This window comes from Leptodactylus fuscus, chromosome 2 (assembly GCF_031893055.1).
Source record: "Leptodactylus fuscus isolate aLepFus1 chromosome 2, aLepFus1.hap2, whole genome shotgun sequence".
Classification (NCBI taxonomy): domain Eukaryota; kingdom Metazoa; phylum Chordata; class Amphibia; order Anura; family Leptodactylidae; genus Leptodactylus; species Leptodactylus fuscus.
This window is the reverse complement of record NC_134266.1, coordinates 260,168,391-260,193,050: the sequence shown is the minus strand read 5'-3', so window position 1 is coordinate 260,193,050 and position 24,660 is coordinate 260,168,391. Positions and strand designations below refer to the sequence as shown.

The 24,660-nt window shown below is 43.1% G+C and overlaps 1 protein-coding gene across 2 annotated transcripts in view; it reads left to right on the top strand.

The window, feature by feature from the left end:
* Positions 1-24,660, top strand: part of CNTN5 (contactin 5) — a 1,103,706-nt gene that overhangs the window by 451,518 nt on the left and 627,528 nt on the right. For both annotated transcript variants that reach the window (XM_075266105.1, XM_075266104.1), the window contains exon 3: positions 8,668-8,746. The gene's annotated coding sequence lies outside the window, so the exon portion shown is untranslated. The remainder of the gene's footprint in view (positions 1-8,667; positions 8,747-24,660) is intronic.

Here is a 24,660-nt window from a genome sequence, read left to right as displayed (position 1 = left end):
AATACTCGTACTCGATCGAACACTACTAGCTGTTCAAAGTTTAAGGTTCGATGCAGAACCAGTGTTGATGGGCAGAATGCTATACATTCTGCCCATCAATGCTGGTTCTTCTCTTACCTTTCCAAAGTCTTCTCCGCGCTGCGTTCCCACGTCTTCTTCCGGGTGGAATTCACTCTGCCTAGGCATCGGGCCTGGACAGAGCCGACTGCGCATGCGCATGCATGCGCGTGCTTGCCCACACATGCGCAGTCGGCTCTGCCTAGGCCGGATGCCTAGGCAGAGTGAATTCCACCCGGAAGAAGACGCGGGGACCCTGCTCCGGGAGAAGACTACAAGCAGAATCCAGCCCGACCGTCACTCGTGGACTTGGTAAGTATGGTTTTATTGAATTTTGCGTACCCCTGAAACGAGCATTTCCCCCCATAGACTATAATGGGGTTCGAACAGTTCCAACAGTCGAACAGTGAGCGGCTGTTCGGATCGTATTTCGAACCTCGGACATTTTAGTGTTCGCTCATCTCTATTAATTATAGTATATAAAACTGAATTTGAAATATTCTAAAACACTTTACCTTCTTTCCCCTGTACAGTAAGTACTTCCTCACAGTTCAATTTTAGGTGTATTGTTTGGACCCAACTACTAGTCTAGCGATATTACAATTGCTAGAGTATAATTTCACTTTATTACAATGTTACTTTCTTCTTGATAACTTTTATTAATAAATGGGATATAACAACTTTAAGATAACACTATTATTTTTAGTGACATGCACACCATCTAATGAAGTCTCATTAGCAAAAGCCTGAAGGAAATCTGACACAATAGGAAGATGATACATTGTATCAGCGGGAAGGTTAAATCTAATAAGCACCACAAGTGTAAATGAAGAGATGATAAATTGGAAATTTGACAAATTTATAAACACTGTGAAATATTCTTTAATTCGGTATTTGAAAAATATTACTAGCAATAGCTACGCAGAAATCAGATGGGTGAGACAACCATTTGGTCGAACTCCTAGTGTTACCAAAATTTTTTGGTGGGAACCCTTTTATTATGACTGTTATACATACTCTATATTTAGTCACCTCTTTTTGGCCTCTTTTTATTATACTTTGGGATCTGAAGAGACCCTACCCTAGACTATAATAGTGGTTTGTGGATGGTGGGTCCCAACATTTTTGGGAAAATTCATAACTAGGGTTGAGCTGATCTTGAGATTTTAAAATCCGATTTCTGATCATTTTCCAGCCAGTCCCGATCACAATCGTGAAATTTGCTCGATCACCGATCGGGATCCGATCTTTCCCGATCCCGATTGCTCAACCCTAGTCAATGCTTCTCTATGGGAAAAGTCACTTTTAGGGTGGAGTCAATCTTTAGATTTCAAAATCTGATTTCCGATCATTTTCCATCCGATCCCAATTGTGAAATTTGCTCAATCGCCGATCAGGATCCGATCTTTCCCGATCCCGATCACTCAACCCTAGTCATAACAAACCTTACTCATTACGAACAAGTTTTCTGAACCCTATGTATATGTTAATAGTATAAGGAAAAATATATTTGTACCGTGTTAGCCAGTGGATACGAAAAATAAATAAAAAAACTCCTCAATTTATTTTTTTATTTATTTTTTTAATGTTGATTATTATTATTATTATTATTATTATTATTATTATTATTATTATTATTATTATTATTATTATTATTATTATTATTATTGTTTATTTATATAGCACCATTAATTCCATGGTGCTTTATATTTGGGGGTTTACATACAATACACAAAATATACAGGTAGATACAATACTAGCAGTGACTGACTGGCACAGTGGGGTAGAGGGCCCTGCCCGTGAGGGCTTACAATCTATGGGGGAAGGGGGTAGAGACAGAAGGAGAGGGGGAGACTGTACAGATGGTGGTGTGGTGATAGTGTTATTGGGGGTTGTAGGCCTTCTTGAATAGCTGAGTCTTCAGGGCCTTCTTGAAGCCTGTGATTGTGGGGCTCAGTCTTATGTGTTGTGGTAAGGAGTTCCAGAGTATGGGGGATGCACGGGAGAAATCTTGGAGGCGGTTGTGTGAGGAGCGGATGAGAGCGGAGCGGAGTAGGAGGTCATTGGAGGATCTGAGGTTACGTGTGGGCAGGTAGCGGGAGATTAGGTCAGAGATATATGGAGGGGCCAGGTTGTGGATCGCTTTGAATAGTTAATAGTGTAGGTGTAAGCTATGGTACTTCTACTTTACCATCATGCTCTGGGAGTCATCGGAGATGAGCCGGGGTATGATATACACAGGACAGACCCAAAAGCATTTGGTTCCATGCCTTACATAGTGACCAGTGCCAACACAGGTCCCATGGTCCACCAAAAAAATCTATATTACAATCTGATAATGGGTGGCACCATTGATTCGGCTTGGCTTGACTTGATGGTGGTTTACTGAACCCACACTTGGTGACCGTTCCCTATCAGATAAAAATTGCTCCATCTGTACCTATCTTAGATGGGAATACCCCTTTAAAAAAAATGAAAGAGACTGAGATAAGTCACTCTGCTTCTACAGCACTTCATAATCTGGTCTACTGATGTAGTTTATATGTTTTTATGCTTCTCCTATTTCACATTGAATTATAGTTTGGAATTTAGAGTAGAGATTTAGAGACTCGACTGCAGGCAAATTGCATAAAATTCGAAGGATTTCTGTAAATTCAGCCAGATGATTGTAATTGAGTTTCTTGTTTTCCCTGCTAGCCTAGCTCTCCTTTATTGATCTCTCTACAACATGATTGTGCGGTCATCGGGGAATCATCTGTAAACTTAATTAGTGGCGGTTCACATGACTAATCCGCTGCTCCATTGTATAAAATGGCACTGGCTTAGTAGACAGCATTCATGAAATTAAACATTTAACGTCATAAATCAATAAAGTGCACACAAGAGCATTAAACCTATCTGGAGTCCAGAGGTCAGCGACTTTCTGGTTAGGCCCCATGAGTTTTCTGTAAGTAACTTAAATGAGAAAATTACATTTGTGGCAAACTGTAGACTACCGACGTCTGAAACGTGACCTGGTGGATCAGGGTGGGAATACTTTCAGTATTTTTGTGGTTTATCCTAATATTTTAGACTGAGCTTTTGGTCAGGCCCTTTGTCTCTTCTACTTTATTAGTGTGGACAGAAGATAACGGTGTATACATTCCTAGGAGGATTACATGCTGACAATTTTTAGGAGGCTAGTTGGCAGCTGTGTCCATTTCAGGAGCTTTGGCTGGGTTGGTACGTGATCTATAGGTGTACATACTCAACCTCTTACTGAATTGTAATGGTATAATGTGTTGTTGGACAGCAATGGACTGAGGTACTTTGGGACCCTCACATAAAATGATTCTGGGAGTCAACAATCTCTAGGAAGTAGACCATAGGAAATTCTTCAAATATTGGTGTCTCCTGCTGCACCATTATTGCTTTAAAACCTGGACCCACTGCAGGATCTTCTAGGACTCTGATGAGATAGTTAGGACCTATAAGTACCTGGGTGTGCTCCTCAATAATAAGCTGGACGGGGCCGATCACCTGGAGGCGCTGCAGAGAAAGGGTCACAGCAGACTCTACCTACTCAGGAGGCTGAGGGCCTTTGGAGTCCAGGCACCACTTCTTAGGGAGTTTTTCAGCTCTGTAGTGGCATCAGCCATCTTCTTCAGTGTGGCCTGCTTGGGGAGAAGTATACCACCCAGGGACAGAAATAGACTTGACAGGCTGGTTAGAATGGCCACCTCTGTCCTGGGGAGCCCCTGGATCCAGTACAGGTGGTGAGTGCAGAAGGACACTGTCCGTGGTGAGCTCCATGCTGGAGAACAAATCCCATCCCATGTATGAGACCGTGATAGCACTGGGCAGTACTGTCAGTTTCTGACTGCTTCACCCCAAGTGTGAGAAGCTCTGTACAAACAACACCGAGCTAAGCGAAGATCACTCCTTACAGAAAACTGAAAGATCCTTAAGTTGTGATATCTTTTCTACTACTCTTTTAACGTCATCTTTTATCTGTACCTACCGTCACTGTAATGTTACTGTAACTCTTCAGATGGTGCTGTGTTTTCCACTTGTACCATGTTTGTACCATTGAGACTGAGGACGGGTTCACACCTGCACTCGATCTCCACTTTACGGGTTTCCGTCTTCTGCCCGAGAAACTGGACAGGAGATGGAAACCCGGCGGTCAGTTTTCAAACCCATTCACTTGAATGGGTTTGCAAAGTGTCCGCCCCTGAGCATCTTCTGCCTCTCCATGGTGAAACTTTTTTTTTTAACCGGACACAAAGTGGACATGCAGGACTTTGTGTCCTGTTTAAAAAAAAAAGGTTTCACCATGGAGAGGCAGAAGATGCTCAGGGGCAGACACTTTGCAAACCCATTCAAGTGAATGGGTTTGAAAACTGACCGCCGGGTTTCCATCTCCTGTCCAATTTCTCGGGCAGAAGACGAAAACTCGTAAAGTGGAGATTGGGCAAAGGTGCGAACCCGCCCTCAGTCTCAATGGTACAAACATGATACAAGTGGAAAACACAGCACCATCTAAAGAGTTACAGTAACATTAGTGTTGGACTGGCTCATAAGATAAAATAACCCAGGTTTCCATCTCCTGTCCAGTTTCTTGGGCAGAAGACGGAAACCGGTGTGAACCCGCTGTGAGCATGAGCTGACAAACCATTTTTTCAATGGTGCCACCCATTAGCAGATTTTTTGGTGGACCATTGACTTCCATGGGAGCTGAGTTGGCCCTGGCCACTCTTCGAGGCATGGAACCGACTGATCTCGGGTCTGTGCTGTGTATAGCATGGGCATCAAAAGTGTCCCAGCTATATGGGGCCACTTCCAACACCCATACTAAAAACACCAGAGAGGCAAAAACAGTTGGCTCCGTACCCTGTCTAGTGACAAGGATCAAATCCTACAGCTCAGCTCAAGTCCATAGTATAACGACAGGTCCTACATTAAAAATGTCTGGCCAATTCCTTTAAGGGAACACTTGTATACTTACGATATCCCGACTTCATTAGACAGCCTGTTGTTCACATTGAAGATTATGTTGAGTAACTGCTTCTAATAAGTTAAGCTATTGAATGAAAAAGTATTCACACTCGGGTGATAACTGACAATATTTACTTTGTGTTTCTCGAGAAAAAAAGAAAGCAGAAGAAATAAGCCACAAGCTTTCCATAATGAGTAATGATTGTTTTGAAGTCTCGGAATTCACAGGGGTCCTGTGTAGCTAAAATAATTAAAAGAACTTGCAGATTATACCTGTATCAACTCCATTTTGTGCCGATCTCTGATCATGACAGACGCAATGCTGTTTGCTACATAGAATTAAAAAGCACCGCAGGGTGACCAGCATATCTCAGCACAGCGGGAGGCCTTCTCTCTGAATCCTGTTTAGTTACATTGTCTACAATGACATCAACACATTGCTGCCAACAAGAAAGCGCGAGCGAGATAAGACGACGAAATAAAGTTATAATAAGCAAAAAAAAAAAAAAAAAATACAAAAAAACAAACCCACAAAATAGTTTTGAAAGAAATAATTGAATTTCCGACCGTTTCAGTCTAAAGGCTCATTAAAATGTTGTTCTAAATTTTCGGACTGACCTGTGCGGCAGCAATTTGGCCGCAGGAAAAAAGAAAATTTGTTGATTTTCTTAAGGCAAATTAATAGTGAAACTTTACTTGGGTTTTCATAGGCGGAACGGAGTTTGGAGTTTTATCATTTATCTTGTTTTTTCTGTATTATTTTGAAGTCTGCTTAAAGGGAACAGCCAGTGAATTTGATGTGATAGGTAAGGACAAGGCTGAGAAGAATGAAAAGCTGGGGGTGACAGCGATATCCAGAATGAAGGGGGTCTATGTGGGTCTAATGTCTTCAAAGCAAAGGTCAATTTAATAAAAGTTAAAAGGCTTAGTTTTTCTATGGATACTTACTAGAGATGAGCGAGTAGTATTCGATCGAGTAGATTTTCAATCGAATACTACGGTCTCTCGATCGAGTACCACTCGCTGTTTGAATGTAAAAGTTCGATGCAGACTGCTATACAGTCGGCCAATCAACGCTGGTTCTTCTCCTACCTTTAGAAGTCTTCTCCGTGCAGCTTCCCCGCAGTGTCTTCCGGCTCTGAATTCACTCTGCCAGGCATTGGGCCTGGGCAGAGCCGACTGCGCATGTCTGCTTGTAGTGCGGGGACGCTGCAAGGAGAAGAATCCAGCCCGACCCTCACTCGTGGACTTGGTAAGTATAATTTGATCGAACGTTGCCTACCCCTGAAACTAGCATTTTCCCCCCATAGACTTATTGAGGGGCTACTTGAAACAAATATCGAACCTTGAACATTTTACTGTTCGCTCATCTCTAATACTTACCAGTCTCATCTCCCCCTACAAGGCTACACCAAGAAGACTTACTGCCGTCCTAATCACTGTTGCAACCACCCATATATACATGGGATGGGCTATATTGATCTATCTTTGGTCACCCAGTCACCCCACCAAACTTCATACAAAGATCCATAAACGACTAACGTCCCAATTCCACTCCATTTTCTCTCTCTCTACATCATAATGCCAAGTTTCCAAAGTAGGAAACTTATAAACTTCATTCTATACTTAAAAGCACTACATTCTGTTCCTTTCTGCTGGTATATCTTCTGATGACCAAGAATGGGTCAGGTTCATCATTGGGTGCCACACATCACGCAGGTCTCCCTTGTGGTTCGATCTTAGACTCCGCCTCCTCACAGATGAGACTCCGGCAGAACCAGCGTTGATTGGTCAAATTCTGTACACTGGCCAATCAATGCTGGTCAATGCATTCCTATGAGGAAAAAGTCAGCTCCCTCGTAACAGCAAGCTGCCAGCTCTCCCGACTAGCAAGGACGAGCCTGCTGCAGAACCAGCATTGATTTGCTGCAGGCTCACCTTTGCTAGTCGGGAGAGCTGGCAGCTTGTGGTTACGAGGGAGCTTACTTTTTTTATCAGCGCAACTGCAAGCCCTGTGCAGTTAAAGCGCATGGACCCCATAGCCTATAATGAGGTCCGTGCGCTTTAACTGCACAGCGCTCCTCCTAAACACTCTCCTCCTACTACTCGTGGACTTGGTGACTCTACTTTAGTCGAATAGTGGTTTCCCCTGAAACGAGCATTTTTTCCCATAGACTATAATGGGATTCAATATTTGATCGCATAGTCGAATATTGAGGCTCTACTCAAAACGAATATCGAATCTCGAACATTTCACTGTTCGCTCATCTCTACTAACTATATGTTTTTGTGCTGACACCCTGTGAGAATGTAGAAAAATAATTATTTGAATATCTTTATCCCCCTTCCCCCCTTCATTGACTAATACGGAAAAAGTAATTCTGTCTAAAAAGTGGAGAAGGAAACATATTTCTTCAATATGATATACAAGGTTTCAGATATTAACCTGTACTATTCATTTATAACCAGTGGAACATTTTAAGTCCTTATTTTCAGTGTTAATGCCTATACAGGAGTGAACCTGCCCTTTTCGCCGCCCGAGGTGGACGACAGAAAGCCACCCCCCTTCCCCTGGGAGGAGGGGGCGGAGCGGAGGGGGCATGGTGGCGCGAAGGGGGTGGGGTGAAGGGGTGGGGCTTATTGGCGTTCGCAGGCAGAGAGCAGGCAGGGAGAGGACCTGCTCTCTGCCTGAGCGTGAGGGGAGGCTGCTGGAGCAGCGCTGCTCCAGCGGCCTCCCTAATCCACCCCTCGGTGCTAAGCCAGTCCAGGACAGCTTTTCCTGGACTGGCTTAGGTAAGCAAAAATGCCGCCCTCCCTGGGGCCCTGGCATAGCGCCGCCTGAAGCGGTCACTTCAGGACGCCTCATGGACGGTGCGGCGCTGTCCCTATAGGTGATATTAAAAAGACTGTTTTCTTTGTTCTAGATGAGATCTAATATGCAAAATTGTTTCCTAGAAGGCATTGTTTGTAAGACTTCCTAGATTAGTTGGCATCACCCAAGGAGGAACATTGCTCCCTGAGAGCTGGGCAACATATTGGCATGTCCTCCCTTAAAACAGTTCACTAGAGAATGGAGACACATATATGTGCTATACAGAGAGAGCCACATGGTCCCTGGACAGCAATAGTATTCCTCTATTAGGCAGCCCTGCATCAACTTTTGCAATACCGGTCCTCTAGGCAAATCCTCTACTTCTCTGAGCCAGACTGCACGAGTACACACATTGAAGATACCGTCACATTTCAATGCAACAATCTTTATGCAAGGGTTTCCATTTATTTCATTCTAGTCTATGAGAAAGAGCTCTAATTATATTCTAATACATGCAAAACCAAAGTATGATCCTATAGGATCCTATAGATCGAACTAGATACAGTAATAACCCGCAACAAAGTCTACGGGGTCAATTTTTTCCTTTGTCTAAAAGAAAGTTTTATCTGTATGGAAATCTTGGAAGTTTTGTGCTGATTTATGTGTTTGATTTGGTTCTGTCGAGAAAGTGTAAATTCTATGAGGTGTTAGTATAATGGGACTGAAGGTGATGACAGTGCTGTGAAGATTTACTTTCGGGATGGAAATGTTAAGTAATCACCGTGCCAGGCTTCTAATCTCAAACATTTTCTCTTTTCTAGATTGGACGTAGGGCAATTTCCCAAAATTGGATCTACAATTTGCTGCAGGCGTCCCATTGTTCCGGAAATTTTTGAGAAGGTAAATCCTCCTAATTTTCAATGAGATTTTCTTAAAAGCTATTTTATGCATAAAAAATGCGAAGTGTTTATAGCGGAGTAGTAATGTTCACGGCAAAGCGAGTATCACAACCTTATCACTCCTGTAGTCCTTTCACGTGCTATCTAGACCCAAAGCCGGGTCTATGAATGGTTAAATAGCAAGATATATCTGCATTCATTGTCTCCATTTTTTAAAATCCGTTTTATGTTTTTGCATTTTTTTCTTTATTTTCCAATTCACGGAGCCCGATTTTTTGTGGGGCAAATTGTACTTTGCAATATTACCAGTTCATAGTCTGTGGGTTGTGCTGGGAAGTTGGATACAAATTCCAAATGGGGTGGAATTAGAAAAAAAAAACTGCATTTGTTTAATTTTATTACTGTTTTTGTTTTCATGGCATTCACTGTATGGTAAAAATTCCATGTTTGTTATATTTTTTGGGTTGGCACGATCACTGCAATACCAAATTTATATAGCTTAGGGTATGGAATACCTTTACAAAAAAAAAATAATCAAAAACTTTGAAAATGTATTAATAAAATATTATTTTAGTCCACTCTACTGGTATGGTAGGGATTAACCATTAACCTCATTGTATACGTTTATTTCATTAAAAAAGATAATGTCTTGCAAAATTAATTTTAATTCTATTGACAAATTTGTAAGTTTTTATGATTTTAATGTTGTTGTTTTTTACGTGTCGTAGTTTTGACCATTTTGGAAGCACATCCCCTTGTATTGTGGTATAGATGGTAGCATGGTGATTTTAACAGCTCAAATGAATGGGAAAAAATAGTTCCAAGGGTTGTGTCAAGTTTTAAAGTTATCCCCTATTGGTAGGATAGGGGATAATGTCTTAATTGGTGGGAGTCTAACTACTGGGATCCCCACCAAACCTGGCAATGGTGGTTTGGTTCTTCCATCCTGATGGAGTGGTAGGCTGTATTCGGCTATATGTGGAACTCCCGTAGAGAATAAATGGGAGTTACTCCTGCTCTATCAGGATGAGAGAACTAGCCCCTGTTCTTGGGATCAGAAGGTTCCCCAACCAAACCAGATATTTTTGGAATCCACCACCCATGAAGCATTTTTGCACTCTTGGGTCTCTTCAGGACCCAGGACCATGGCATCCAGTCTTCTTCCCAAGGTATCCTTGATGTTCTCTGCCTCTCTCCCTGAGGTTATGAGCTCCAGGTCACTGTTGAAGCCCAATCACATGGGGGCCATTAACATGTTGGCGCTTTCACATAGTGCATAATGATGATGACAACCTCACATTTGAACCTTGGTCCAACACTAGGGTTGAGCCGATCTTGAGATTTCAAGATCGATTTTAAAATCCGATTTCCGATCATTTTCCAGCCGATCTTGATCCCGATCTCGATCGTGAAATTTGCTCGATCACGGATCGGAATCCGATCTTTTCCAATCCCGATCCTCAACCCTAGTCAATGCTTCTCTATGGGAAAAGTCACTTTTAGGGTTGAGCTGATCTTGAGATAACCTCTGATCTCGATCCCACTGGAAAAGATCGGGTCGGAATTCCGATCGCGATCGTGAAATTTACTCGATCGCCAATCAGAATCCGATCTTTTCCGATCCTGATCGCTCAACCCTATCCAACACTAATCTTCCTGACAAATTTTGTGAATATTTGTAAAAATGAAGGATTGCTCATCTATTAGTAATATTATATTATTGTATTCCATTTTTGGAAAAAAAAATTGAAAAAAATTAATCCTTCCCCTATGCCCTGAAAACTGTTTTTGCATCAAAATTTTGAACTTTTTGCTTTTTCCATACTGGAGAGATGTGACCTTCCACAGACTAACAAATTTTTCATAATTTACACCAGAAATTGGCACAAATTATAGCCCAAATCTTCCCCATCTCTCGAATGGCATAGTGACCGAGGTCTGGGAACGATTCACCAAAAGTCATATACCAAATCACTCCGACACACAGTTAGGAACTAGAGATGAGCGAGTAGTATTCGATCGAGTAGGTATTCAATCGAATACTACGGTATTCAAAATACTCACACTCACTATTCGAATGAAAAAGTTCGATGCAGAACCAGCATTGATTGGCCGAATGCTATACAGTTGGCCAATCAATGCTGGTTCTTCCCCTACCTTTAGAAGTCTTCTCCGTGCAGCTTCCCCGCGGTGTCTTCTGGCTCTGAATTCACTCTGCCAGGCATCGGGCCTGGGCAGAGCCGACTGCGCATGTCCGCTTGTAGTGCGGACATGCGCAGTCGGCTCTGCCCAGGCCCAATGCCTGGCAGAGTCAATTCAGAGCCGGAAGATGCCGCGGGGATGCTGCAAGGAGAAGACTTCTCGGAGGATCCAGCCCGACCCTCGCTCATGGACTTGGTAAGTATAATTTGATCGAACGTTGCCTACCCCTGAAACGAGCATTTTCCCCCATAGACTATAATGGGGTTCGATATTCGATTCGAGTAGTCGAATATTGAGGGGCTACTCGAAACAAATATCGAACCTCGAACATTTTACTGTTCGCTCATCTCTGTTAGGAACTTCTCATTACCCATAAATATGTTGGTGTCATTTCATGGGTCCTTTCTACATGACAACGAAAGATTATCATCACTTTTCTTCCGATAGAATGAAGGAGTTTTACAAACAAATCAACTTCTTCTTCAGTGACTTTGAAATCTGAAGTGGTAATTTTTCTACCAATAAAGTCAATGCTTAGAGAATTGCATCTGTCTATTCAGGTGCTTTCAATCTTCGGTGGATGGGAATAATTACCTCGTGCCCTCGCTGGGTAATTACCTTTTGATTGAGGTTATCAAAGTAATCAAGTCGGTGAGAGGCAGGAGCCATTGGCTGGGTTAAAAGGAAGACGTAAAATGTGAAGAGATATGTAAAACTGGTCCGATTAATACACGACTATGATACATCTCTTGTCTGTAACATGGAATCCAGCTAGAGCACTGCCCTTATCTAGAGTGATCCGTATTATAGGCTTGAGCTACCTTTAAATTTAATGGGACTATAAAAATGCATAGACGCCACCCATACAATCATGTGCCTTGGCTGAAAGCAGCTCTGCTCCTATTTAAGGGAGTTGCCGTTCCCTGATGCCACCATACAAGGATTTGTTTCCCCTGAAATGGGGCAATTGGCATGGGCCTCATGGGGTTTTTGCCTTCCCCTGGATCAACACTGTAGGGGTTGTAGAGTTGTAGGTTGGACTTGATGGACTGATGTCCAACCTCATCCACTATGTAACAGTGAACAGAGCCAGAACATGTATACAGTGTACTCCGTTCCATACACAGTAGCGATAATATCGGGGAACTGCATCTTTGCTTCCAATAACTTGCATAGGAACAGAGCTGCTTCCAGTCTTGCGCCTTGTATATGGCTACCAGAAAACAGTATGGGGGTTTGGGTATCCATTTTTCCTGGGTCTTGTACAACCCTTTTAACTCCCTTGAGAATAAAGGATTGGGCGTGATGAAATCAAAATTTTAGTTGCCATTAATGAAAAGTGGAGACTAGAGATGAGCGAGTAGTGTTCGATCGAGTAGGTGTTCGATCGAATACTACGGTATTCGAAATACTCGTACTCGATCGAACACTACTAGCTGTTCGAAGTTTAAGGTTCGATGCAGAACCAGCATTGATTGGCAGAATGCTATACATTCTGCCAATCAGCGCTGGTTCTTCTCTTACCTTTAGAAGTCTTCTCCGTGCAGCGTCCCGCAGCATCTTCCAACTGGAATTCACTCTGCCTAGGCATCTGGCCTAGGCAGAGCTGACTCCGCATGCGCGGGCATGCCCTCGCATGCGCAGTCAGCTCTGCTCAGGCATCGGGCTGGGCAGAGCCGACTGCGCATGTCCGCGCATGACCGCGCATGCGCAGTCGGCTCTGCCTAGGCCCCGATGCCTAGGCAGAGTGAATTCCAGCCAGAAGAAGACATGGGGAGGCTGCGCCGGGAGAAGACTTCAAGGAGAATCCAGCCCAACCGTCACTCGTGGACTTGGTAAGTATAATTTTATCGAATTTTGCGTACCCCTGAAACGAGCATTTCCCCCCATAGACTATAATGGGGTTCGAAATCCGTTCGAACAGTCGAACAGTGTGCGGTTGTTCAAATCGGATTGCAAACCTCGGACATTTTAGTGTTCGCTCATCTCTAGTGAAGACACTGCCATACACTCCATGACCATAAACTACCAGTAAGGGCCTTGTAAATTTAACATTGGTGACTTACAGTGTCTGTATGATGTATGATATGGCAATGGTTGGGCTCCAACTTCTATCACCCCAAAAATCAGCCTATTAAAGACACCACGGCAAGCACTGTATCTTCTTTTTCGTAAATGTGATGAGATTTCCATCAATCACTGGACAGGGCTGCAATACCAGACACAACCACTATACCATGTAGAGTGCTGTACCTGATATCCGATGGAAACCCTGCTCTGCATCTAATTGATAATGGGGGTTCTATGAGTCATATTGATGGTCATCCATATAAAAGTCTTGGAAAACTCCTTTATGTATGCTATGTATTTTGTATAGAGTGGGATTATTTTACAGAATTATTTATTTTGTATCGATGGCATTTGGGATATTGTTTTGTGAGCATTTTTGATGGGCACATTTAGTCTATGCTCTGTGAGCATGTTAGGGCACTGCTTTGTGAGCACTGTGTAGCACTGTTATGTTGGTACTGTATTACAATATTACTGTATGAGCTCATTTGGGTACTACAGATATGCCGTTACTTATACTTCCTCTTGCCTCAACATATTTCTACATACCTGCGGTGAGATAACCAGCTTTAAAAAAAAAATCATAATTTTACGATATTCTGTAAGGAGTTGTTTATACTGTCTGTCTCTATGTGGCCATCTAGTGGTAATGATGTAAACTGCAGCCTCTTGAGTTTTTGCTATCATTTTGCAATAGGGTATAGAATTTGTATGATGTTGAATTGAATTAGTATTTCTATAGTTCTCAAATGGATATTCCAATCATAAGAGCCAGGGTCTTTTACACCAAAGTTTGAATGAAGCAGCAGGTCAGGCAGCATACACACTGTGGTGGACTGGTTCACTAAAGGGAACCTCTGATGGGTGCAGACTCCAACACAAAGATGTATCAGCAGAAGACACCAAAATTTGAAGGATACTATGGTCTATTTCCATGGAGTTGTTGGAGGGTGGGCCCCTGGAATTCTTTTATCGAAGCCCAAGTAGTCCTACACTGTATAAGCTGCTCCATAACAATTGGACTACCAGACATAGAACTACTATTGCTATGGAGCAGAGTGTGCACTGCCCAGTATGCTGTTCCTTTAAACTAGAGTGCAAAACACCCCAACCCTTATGATTGGTAGGGGGTCCCAGTAGCATCTATTGTGCTGAGCGGTGAGGAACGCCCCTCCCCACCCCCTGTACCAGTCTATGTACGAGTACTGTCAGGTTCCTCATCACTCAGAGTCATCGCTGGGGGTATGGAACGCCCCCCTCACAATACAGTGCAATAGACACTACCACGAGGAGGGGCGTTCCTGACTGTCAGAAACGCCCTTCTGACAGTGAAGAGCTACGGTACCGGGGCACTGAATGGGAAAGCCAATAGTGCACTGAATTCAGCGCACTGTCGGCTTTCTAGCCCGAGGACGTGAAAGGTCCTCTTCAACCAAAATCACAAACCGATAACGGTGAACATTATAATTGCCCTGTATGAACTCCCCTTTACGACTCTATGACACTCCTCACCTCTACCCTGTTCTGGATACCTCTGATTTGGGTGTGTTAGGCTGCCTTCACACGTAGTAAAGTGGAGCGCAATCTGGCACGTATACGGCGTGTCAGCAGTTTGCGCGCTCAAAAAGATCCCATTGATTTCAATGGGAGATACGAGCGTATATGCCGCGTAATTTTGCGGCGTATACGCTCATAACTCCCATTGCAATCAATGGGATCTTTTTGAGCCCGCAAACTACTGACACGCCGTATACGTGCCAGATTGCGCTCCACTTTACTACATGTGAACACAGCCTTATCTATATTTTTCATTCCATTTGACGTGTCCCTACCGTGTATTGCCTCCATGTATTCCGGCGCTATCTATTTTCTACGTTTCTTCATGGCGCTCCGAACGACAGCCGCAGACTTTTATAATCAATAATCACTTCAGCCGAAAGCAGAAATGTCCTTTCCCAACATGTTCACGTCTACAGTTGTATCATCCAGAACCTAATTTGTCCTCTTTTTTTTGCAGAAATAATGAAATTTCTACTCCAGCAGCTGACATTTTACAAGTGATTGTTTCTTTGCAAGTACATTTCTATTAAAAGAATTTAAATTACGCTAAATGTTTCACTCTCCTGCCGTCTCCTTGACCGTTTCGCGCTCTCCTCGGAAGGCCCTGATAGCTGATCTGCCGCCATAATTACTTATTAACTGAAAAATGTTATCATTTATTTTTTTAAAAGTACAACATACATCATTTTAGACATTTATATTGAATTTTCTGTAATTTCATGCTAATGTTTAATGGAGGAAAGCACATTTATCTGTAGTCACTTAGTTACAGCTCATCTGGTAGACTTAGCGGGCCTGGGGGGGAGGGGGGGTATGAGGAGGATGAGATAGATCTCCGGATTTGGAGAATTTTTACGGTCTTTGCATTTTGTCCGTCTCCGAGGTTGACTTTAGCGAGTCTTTAGGGTCTCGTTTTAGCCGTGTTATTTGCTACATTGTTGTAATAGTTTTATGGGATCGGAGGTGCTTGTTTCTTGCTTTAGATGAGATTTGGTTTTCTGCAGTGCGTGTAATACAATGATTCGGCGACTTTTATCTTCGGGGAGTGTTTTCACACATCAGGCTATACTATCACATCCATAAGAGGCAAAACCGTTCTATCAAAATTGCATCAAAGGCAACGTAAATTCTTCTTATAGTGTCGTCAACGTTCTAGAAAAATCTGTGAAATAATCGGAGTGAGACATCCCTTGTTTGATCTCTATTGGGCTCGTGTTGGACATGTCGAAGATATCACTTGTTCTACATCCTTAAAGAGATTGTCTAAATAACAGATCGCCTCTTTGATCTCCTATATATTTGTTCCAAAGATGTATTTACTAGAGATGAGCTCGAGATTCGATATTCGTTTCGAGTAGCCCCTCAATATTCGACTACTCGAATCGAATATCGAACCCTATTATAGTCTATGGGGGGGAAAATGCTCGTTTCAGGGGTAGGCAACGTTCGATCAAATAGAACTTACCAAGTCCACGAGTGAGGGTCGGGCTGGATTCTCCGAGAAGTCTTCTCCGTGCAGCGTCCCTGCGGCGTCTTCCGCTCTGAATTCGCTCTGCCAGGCAGACTTACAGTCAAGGCGGCCATTTTTTTTTAGCGCGGGCATGCGCAGTCGGCTCTGCCCAGGACCGATGCCTGGCAGAGTAAATTCAGAGCCAGAAGACGCCGCGGGGAAGCTGCACAGAGAAGACTTCTAAAGGTAGGAGAAGAACCAGCGTTGATTGGCCGACTGTATAGCATTCGGCCAATCAACGCTGGTTCTGCATTTAATTTTTCCATTTGAATAGCGAGTGGTACTCAATCGAGTACGAGAATTTTGAATACCGTAGTATTCGATCGAATACTTCTCGCTCATCTCTAATAATAACGTAGTAAGATCGTCTACAAGGCTGAGAAAGAAACATACATTTATCTAGTACAATCTAGTATGTTCCAATGTTGATACAGAATAAGACAAAAATCCCAATCGGGGAGATGCTAATGGGGCAATTCTAAAACCTGGTTCACATGTGCGTTCGGTAATCGTTCGGGGAGTCCACATGGGGTCCCCTCGAATGTAATACCGAACACATTGACAAGCGGTGAGCAGTGAAAGCTAAATGACCTCATAGACTGTAACGGGGTCTGTGTGCTTTCCACACGCAGTCATGCCGATGAGAAACTAGATCACAAAGAACTTTTCTGTCCACATGCACATGGACCCCATTATAGCTTATGGGATCTGTGTGTCCTCATAAGATCTCCGCTTGCCAGTGCGTTCTCCAAGTGGACTCCCGGAAAGGATTACCAAATGCAGATGTGAACCAGGGGAAGAATTGCATATTCTGGCTTCAACCCAGGACGAGGTTGAAGCCAGTGGATCAGATTTATTAAAATGGGAATATTATACCATGTTGATCCAGAAGAGGGTAAAAACACTCTTGATAAATCTGTACCATTGGCTTCTAATTTTAAGGGTGTTTTTGCCTTCCTCTGGATCAACATGGTATAATATTCCCATCTTAATAAATCTATCCTACTTGCTTCAATCTCATCCAGGTTTGCCTTCTTCTACATCAGCATTTTCAGAATACACCCATCTTAATCAATCTACACCTTGCCTCCTACCTTCAAGTCTTAGATATTCTATGGTGTCGATCCAGAAGAAGGCAACCCAATCCCATGAAAATTAAGCCAATGGGTCATTCGGCAATGTTGATCCAGAGTCAAACTCCCCCATGAGGTAGAGGTTAATTGTGCTGACTTACAACAGGCATATTCTAAAATGTTGATCCAGAAAAAGACACTCCCACGAAATACAAGCCAATCGGGCAAATTTATTAATACTGGTGTATTCTGCAATGTTGATCCAGAAGAAGGAGACCCCTGTCCCATGAAATAGAAGACAATGGTGCAAATTTATTAAAATCTAATATTCTGCAATGTTGATCCAGAAGAAGACATCCAAGACAGTTTGGATGATTAGAATTCAGTATTGGTGCAGGGACCTCTAGAGGATACACCTGGTTTATGAGTCGCATGTCTCGTCATAAATAAGGCTTATCCTCCAGCAGCACGAGGATTATCAAGCTTCAAAGCCTTAATAGATCCACCCCAAAATCCCTTCCCGATTTCACACAATATCTCCTGAAGCCTGGGCAAATATTTCAATTAATAATAAGAGTTCTGAGAGTCCCTGACTTGTATAGCAATTCAGGGGAAAACCACTTGGGACATGGTGGATGCTAGCATTGAGTGGGTAAAAGAAGGTGCTGTCTAGTGTGCCGTAGATCCGATAGGGGGCGCTGTTTCATGTTACTGTTAGTTTGAGGCATCGTATCAAACCAGGAGGGTTAGGATTGCATATCGGGAAGGAATAGTTGGCTGTTACTTGGACCATGTAGCACCCGAAAATACTGAGGCTTTGCATGTGTTGGCTGTGACAGGTTTATTGCTCCTAGCAAGGGTTGAGCTGATCTTGAGATTTTAAAATCCGATTTCCAATCATTTTCCAGCCGATCCCGATCCTGATCGTGAATGTGAAATTTGCCGATCAGGATCAGATCTTTCCCGATCCTGATCAGAGATGAGCGAGTAGTGTTCGATCGAGTAGGTGTTCGATCGAATACTACGGTATTCAAAATACTCGTACTCGATCAAACACTACTAGCTGTTTGAAGTTTAAGGTTCGATGCAGAACCAGCGTTGATTGGCAGAATGCTATACATTCTGCCAATCAACGCTGGTTCTTCTCTTACCTTTAGAAGTCTTCTCCGTGCAGCGTCCCCGCGGCATCTGCCGGCTGGAATTCACTCTGCCTAGGCATCCGGCCTAGGCAGAGCCAACTGCGCATGTCCGCGCATGACCGCACATGCGCAGTCGGCTCTTCCTAGGCCCCAATGCCTGGGCAGAGTGAATTCCAGCCAGAAGAAGACGCGGGGACACTGCGCCGGGAGAAGACTTCAAGGAAAATCCAGCCCGACCGTCACTCGTGGACTTGGTAAGTATAGTTTTATCGAATTTTGCGTACCCCTGAAACGAGCATTTCCCCCCATAGACTATAATGGGGTTCGAAATCCGTTCGAACAGTTGAACAGTGTGCGGTTGTTCAAATCGGATTGCAAACCTTGGACATTTTAGTGTTCGCTCATCTCTAATCCTGATCGCTCAACCCTATTAATGATATATACATGAATAGGGTTGAGCCGATCTTGAGATAACCTCCAACCTCGATCCCGTCGGAAAAGATTGGGATCAAAATTCCGATTGCGATTGTGAAATTTACTTGATCACCGATTGGAATCTGATCTTTCCGATCCCAATCGCCCAACCCTACTCCTAGCCTACCAGACCCCGTAGCTATCACTCCTGGATCCGAGACAGCGCCGCCTACTGGATCCATGCAACATCTTACTCTAATCACTTCATTCTAGACTCAACCCTCTGAGTATTGTCGCTCTCCACATTGGTTTTCCTCTGCCGTTGGGTTAAACTAGGTTCTATCCATATTTTTTAAACTTTTTACTCTTTATGTATTTTCTTTCTTTTGTTTTATTCTCTTCTTGATGGAACAAACTTTCAAAGAACTTTACACCGAGAATAAGAACTTAGTTTCAGTTACACAAAAAAAAACAAAAAAAAAACAATAAAGCACATGAGTCACCTGGAGTCAACAACAAAGCAAAGAACTCGGCATGGCGAAGCTCGGAACGCAGCCGCGAGGTTCCCAGAATTTTTTCTCCTGTCCATTTATTCAGGTTATTATAGAATGAAATTGAGACATACCGAGTAACTGGGGTGACCTCTCAAGGTCACACATAGCCGGCTCTTGGACTCAAAGTAGAGTCAATTTAGAAGCAAAATCTTAAATTACTAGGTTAGTCCAAGAAAAGATTCGTATGACAGAAAATTTCACATTGATGTCTACACCATAAATCATTGTGACAGAGCACTTAATGTATTTTTTATTTATTTATCTTGTGGCTGTAGAGACTCCGCTATTAGTCTGGATCAGACTCATTTACTGCCCGGACCGGAGCTGCCATCAGTGTAGTGCACGAGGTTCTGCCGTCAGGGACCTAATCACTTAAAGGGGCCCTCCAGCAAGCTCTCCATAGGCAGGAGCAGATCATCAGGAAAAGTAAGAAGAAAAGCAAAAGTTTATAGCCAGGGGTACAACTACCAGGGGAGCAGGAGAAGCAGCTCATTTTGGGAACATATTTTTGTATTATACCAATGGCATGACATCATGAGTTCATTATGCCTGTATAGTGAGAGCAGTATGTTTACTGCCCAGGCTATAATATCACAGTGTAATGAACTTTTGTTTCTGTGTTGTGTTTGTGCTGATGTCATAAAGTACATTGTTCCTGTGCTGTGACATCACTGTGTGTATTATCCCTGTACTGTGACATCACTGTGTGTATTATCCCTGTACTGTGACATCACTGTGTGTATTATCCCTGTACTGTGACATCACTGTGTGTATTATCCCTGTATAGTGGCCACACACAGTATAATATGATTTAAAGTGGCCCCATACAGTATAATATGCACCACAGTGACCATACAAAGTAAACCATGCTCCCAAGATCCCCCCTGACATCATTATGCCATCAATCACAGGCCAGAACAGTCCTGAAATGGAAAGTAGGGACCGTCAGAGGCTCAGAAGAGGTTAGTATAAGTATTTGTTATTTTTATTCCCTCCCCTGGCAGGCCACTATTGGAAAGGGGCCCGGTGGCATATTTCCTTTCCATTAAGGAGATGTATAGTGGTCAGGGATCAGCCATCTTCGGCTAGCAGTGGGCCCTGTACTCCGCTTATTCTCCACTGTGGAGGATATTATACTATGTGGGGTTATGGCGGTCCTGCAGTACAGAGGCAGATGATGAAGGAGGCAGAGAAGAGCCTTATAATTGGAGAAGGAAACAGATTCCTTTAATAAGATCTATTACAAAGTTACTTATAATCCCCCGTCCTATATATTTGTGTAGAGTGGTCTAATAATTGGAGGTCCACTTTAATGAAATCTTCAGACGGGTAAGGGCGGGCAGCAGACACATCCATATAGTCATTGCGCTTTAATCGGTCTGCTGCATGTGATATTGCTTTAGCTCCAGAAAACTGATCTCATTCTAGATTAAAGTCCCATCATTTGTGTCAGTAAATTTCTCCGTACGCAGAGGCGCCTTGCATTACATGGACAGCCCCTCCCCCTATAGAACATGTTCATTATCATCTTCAATTGGAATTAAGCTTTCGGTTATGATGCCATACGTTAGCAATTTGCTTTTCCATATAAAACTACATTATGGTTTAATACATCCCATAGTCTTGATGTCTAACATTTACAAGATGGAATATGGCGCTGTTAATTGAATTATCCTGAGGAAATTTACAAGAAGTAAGAGATAAGGAACTAATACCGAGTTCACATGGATGATTATGAGCTGCTGTAATGTTATACTTTATATTACGACGTGGTGTAGACTCTGGAGACGGAAACTTTGTGATATTCCGTACCACTAAGGTCAAATAAAAGTGGGAGGGGGGCAATATAGGAAAAAAGTGAGTTTTCTGCCCTGTTTTAATCAGAATAATCTGTATATACTGGCTCGTTCCAACCTATACACCTCTGTCTGTTGTAAGACTACTCTGATACCTACAGACTAATAGCACCAAAAATAACCAAGGGGCCGAACCCCACAAATATTCATTCAATTTAGTGGGGTTTGCCTGAAAAACCTCGAGGGGGGCTCTTGGAAGCATTATATATTGTGTGGGATCACTGTGGAGAATATTATACTATGTGGAGGCCACTGTGGAGCATAATATACTGTGTGTGGGCCACTGTGGAGAATATTATTCTTTGTGGGGCAACTGTGGAGCATATTATACTGGGTATGGGCCACTGTGGAGATTATTATACTATTTTGGAGCCACTGTGAAGCACATTATACTGTGTGTGGGCCACTGTGGAGAATATTATTCTTTGTGGGGCAACTGTGGAGCATATTATACTGGGTATGGGCCACTGTGGAGATTATTATACTATGTTGGATCACTGTGAAGCACATTGTACTGTGTGTGGGCCACTGTGGAAAATATTATTCTTTGTGGGGCAACTGTGGAGCATATTATACTGTGTGTGGGCCACTTTGGAGCATATTATACTGTGTGGGAGATGTGTTTTTGAAACAATGGGAGCCTTGGTACATATGATCAGCTTTGGCTCCCTTTTTTCCCATGATAGTCAGTTGTACCCCATCTGTACATTTCAGCAACATTTCCATTTCAATTTCCTCCTCTATCTTTCCCAGACCATCACAAAGACTTCACAACATGTCTGTGCACTCAAGCTTCCATTATTCCCATTCCCTATTGGTACCCTCCAGATGGTAATTGTTCCTTTTTTGTCTCCAGCATCCCTACTAAATTCATCTTTGGCTATAAGCTATTTAGCAGATGCTCATTTTTTTCATTTAAGGGTTAATGTTCTCTTTTCTGACAGTATCAAGTTGTGTGCCATAAGTCACCTCACTCCAGCGCACCAGAGGGCAGGGGTCATAAGTTTATCATGTACTATTTGCCAGCTGTAATAGGAAAAGTTGCATAACCAGCTCCTGGGTTTTGGGAGAGACGGCCACTGTAACCCCTATAATTATGCCAGTGGCCACAGTATTGAAGGATGTAATATCACAACACTTGAAGAGTCATAGATTAGAGTTGACTGAAGACTCAGACTGTCAAAGCATGTTGGGAAGTATTGAGCCACAACTAAAAAGATACCACTGGGAGACCACTGGAGACACAGACTATTGGGGTTTACTGGTTATTGTAGTTTTGCCATAGCTCTAAGGCTAAATAATAGGGGCCAATGAAGCTACAGACTGAGAAGACTTGGAGTTATAGTTTTACAATAGCTACAGAGCATGGAGACTCTAGCCCCAGGTTGTCACAGTATGTTGGATGTTGTAGTTTTCCAACAAATAGCAAGAACTTGGAGACTACTGTAGACCACTAATGAACTATTACCAAGCAAGATGTGTTTTATGAATATTTTCAAGGTTTCTATCCCAGTCCGGTGCTATTATCATACTCTGGGGTCTCTTCAGACTCCAGAGTATAAAAAGTGGAAGTGCAGGGGAGGTGCGGCCAAAATAGAAAACAGAGATACCTCTCTTGGTATTCACCCAGATGCTCTTGATGGTTCTTCTCCAACATAAGATGCCCTTGGGTCACCACTTAGGACTGTGATCTAAGAAGATCCCTGAGTATAATCATGGCTTGTAAGTGATGAACCCCCCTAATCTTAACTTGTTACAAACTTTTCTCTTCTCTACTAACCACTGACAATAAATTTTTGTACTGCAGTATGGTATACCTGGAAGGTCATATGATGGAAACCACTGAAGCTGAAGGTTGTCATGGAATGCTGGGAGTTGTAGTCTTGCAACATCTGGATAGTCGTCAGGGAATGCTGGTTGTTGTAGCTTCAGTATGAAAATCATGGTAGCCGCATATTTTCAGAATGTTTTGAGTTGTAGCCTTCCGACAAGTAGGAAGTCAAAACTTGGAGACCATTGTAGGTAGAGACTTTGAAGGCATGGTGGCGGTTGTAATTCTGGAAAGGTAGAGGTGATTCTGGTGATGTCACTTCCTGGGAAGAAGAAAGCAGCCATGTTTTCTAACCCCATAGAAATAGCGGAAGCTGGAGTTGGAGATCCATCTGGAGAGTCACAGGTTGAAGACCCCAGTGCCTTGGCCATTGTCACCTCATAGGGGCCTCTTTTCGTATCAGTTTTTGCTTTTCTTTGAGGCTATGTTCGGATAATCTCATTTCCCATACGGCACGCTACTCTTTTATAAACAACATAAGTGCAAAATGAAAACAAATTTGCTTGAAAAGATGTTTTTATTACCCAGAAACATTTACAAAGTCACAGATGACAAGTTGCCTGGGCTGGATGTGGAGTGTGCGCTTGGGGTTTTAGCTTTCTGATAACCGGTTATGACAAGTCTAGTTAGCAGCTTTTATCTCAATTGAGGGATAATTTTGTCCCGTCAGATCCATTTCTTGAAAGCGTCGTTCTGGAATAATTCTGGATGGAGGGAGGTGAGGGAGGCCGGAGAATTGGGCATCGGCGAGGCTTCTGCATCTTATTGCATCTGCATGAGGGAGTAATTGGAATTAATGTTAAATCAGTAATGGTTGACTTTATAGAACTTTAAGGCTGATTTCATATGGCGGTAATACAACCATATTTTAGGTTTGGGTCCATGTTTGGGCAGCAGTACCCAAAACTTCTAGGTGCACATGCACACCTACAGATCAACCAGGCACGGTACGTCTGTACATACCTCTCCTGGTCTGGTGGCATGTACAGATATTTATGACCTATCCCTTTAAACCTTATAGAAAAATATAAGATGGCGCTAGAGCAAGTTTCTCCTTTTTCATCAAGGAGAACTTATTGACAAATAAAACCCTTAGCAAGACATCTAGGGTCTAATAAATTCCAGGTCCTGAGACATTAGAGGGCCTGGTGGGTCATTACCTGCTGGAGTTCCTGCGGGCCCTAGCTACTTACCGATCCTCTCTTCTGTTCATGGCAGCCTGCGCTTCCCCTTCTGCAGAAGCGGGGGCAGCCTTGATCAGGAGCAAGGATTGGTAAGTGGGCCATGGGCTCGTGAACTATACTCTGGGGTTGGTAGGGGGCTGGGGGGGGTCCATGAGAAATGTTCGCCTTGGGGTCCTGCCATTCCTAGTCACGCGACTGATTCTTGTACACCCCAAGGTGGCCTAAAAAGGCAAAGTCTTCTTAAAGAGACATAGTGTCCCTTCTAACTCACTACGATCCTTATGATGGAGTAGGAAGCAGACAGCGCTGTTCTGGGTTCACAATTTTGTGCCCATGTCACAGAAAAGGGTGTGGAAAGGCCACCAAGGGGCATGGTCTAACCAAAAGGGGCATGGCCATCCCAAAAAATTTCTGTAGCACATTTAACATGCCATTTTTCCGCAAACCATAATAGTACAATGTTGAGAGGAAAGGGGTTAATGGTACCCCATGAGGGCATGGACTTGTGTAAGGAACGCCCAG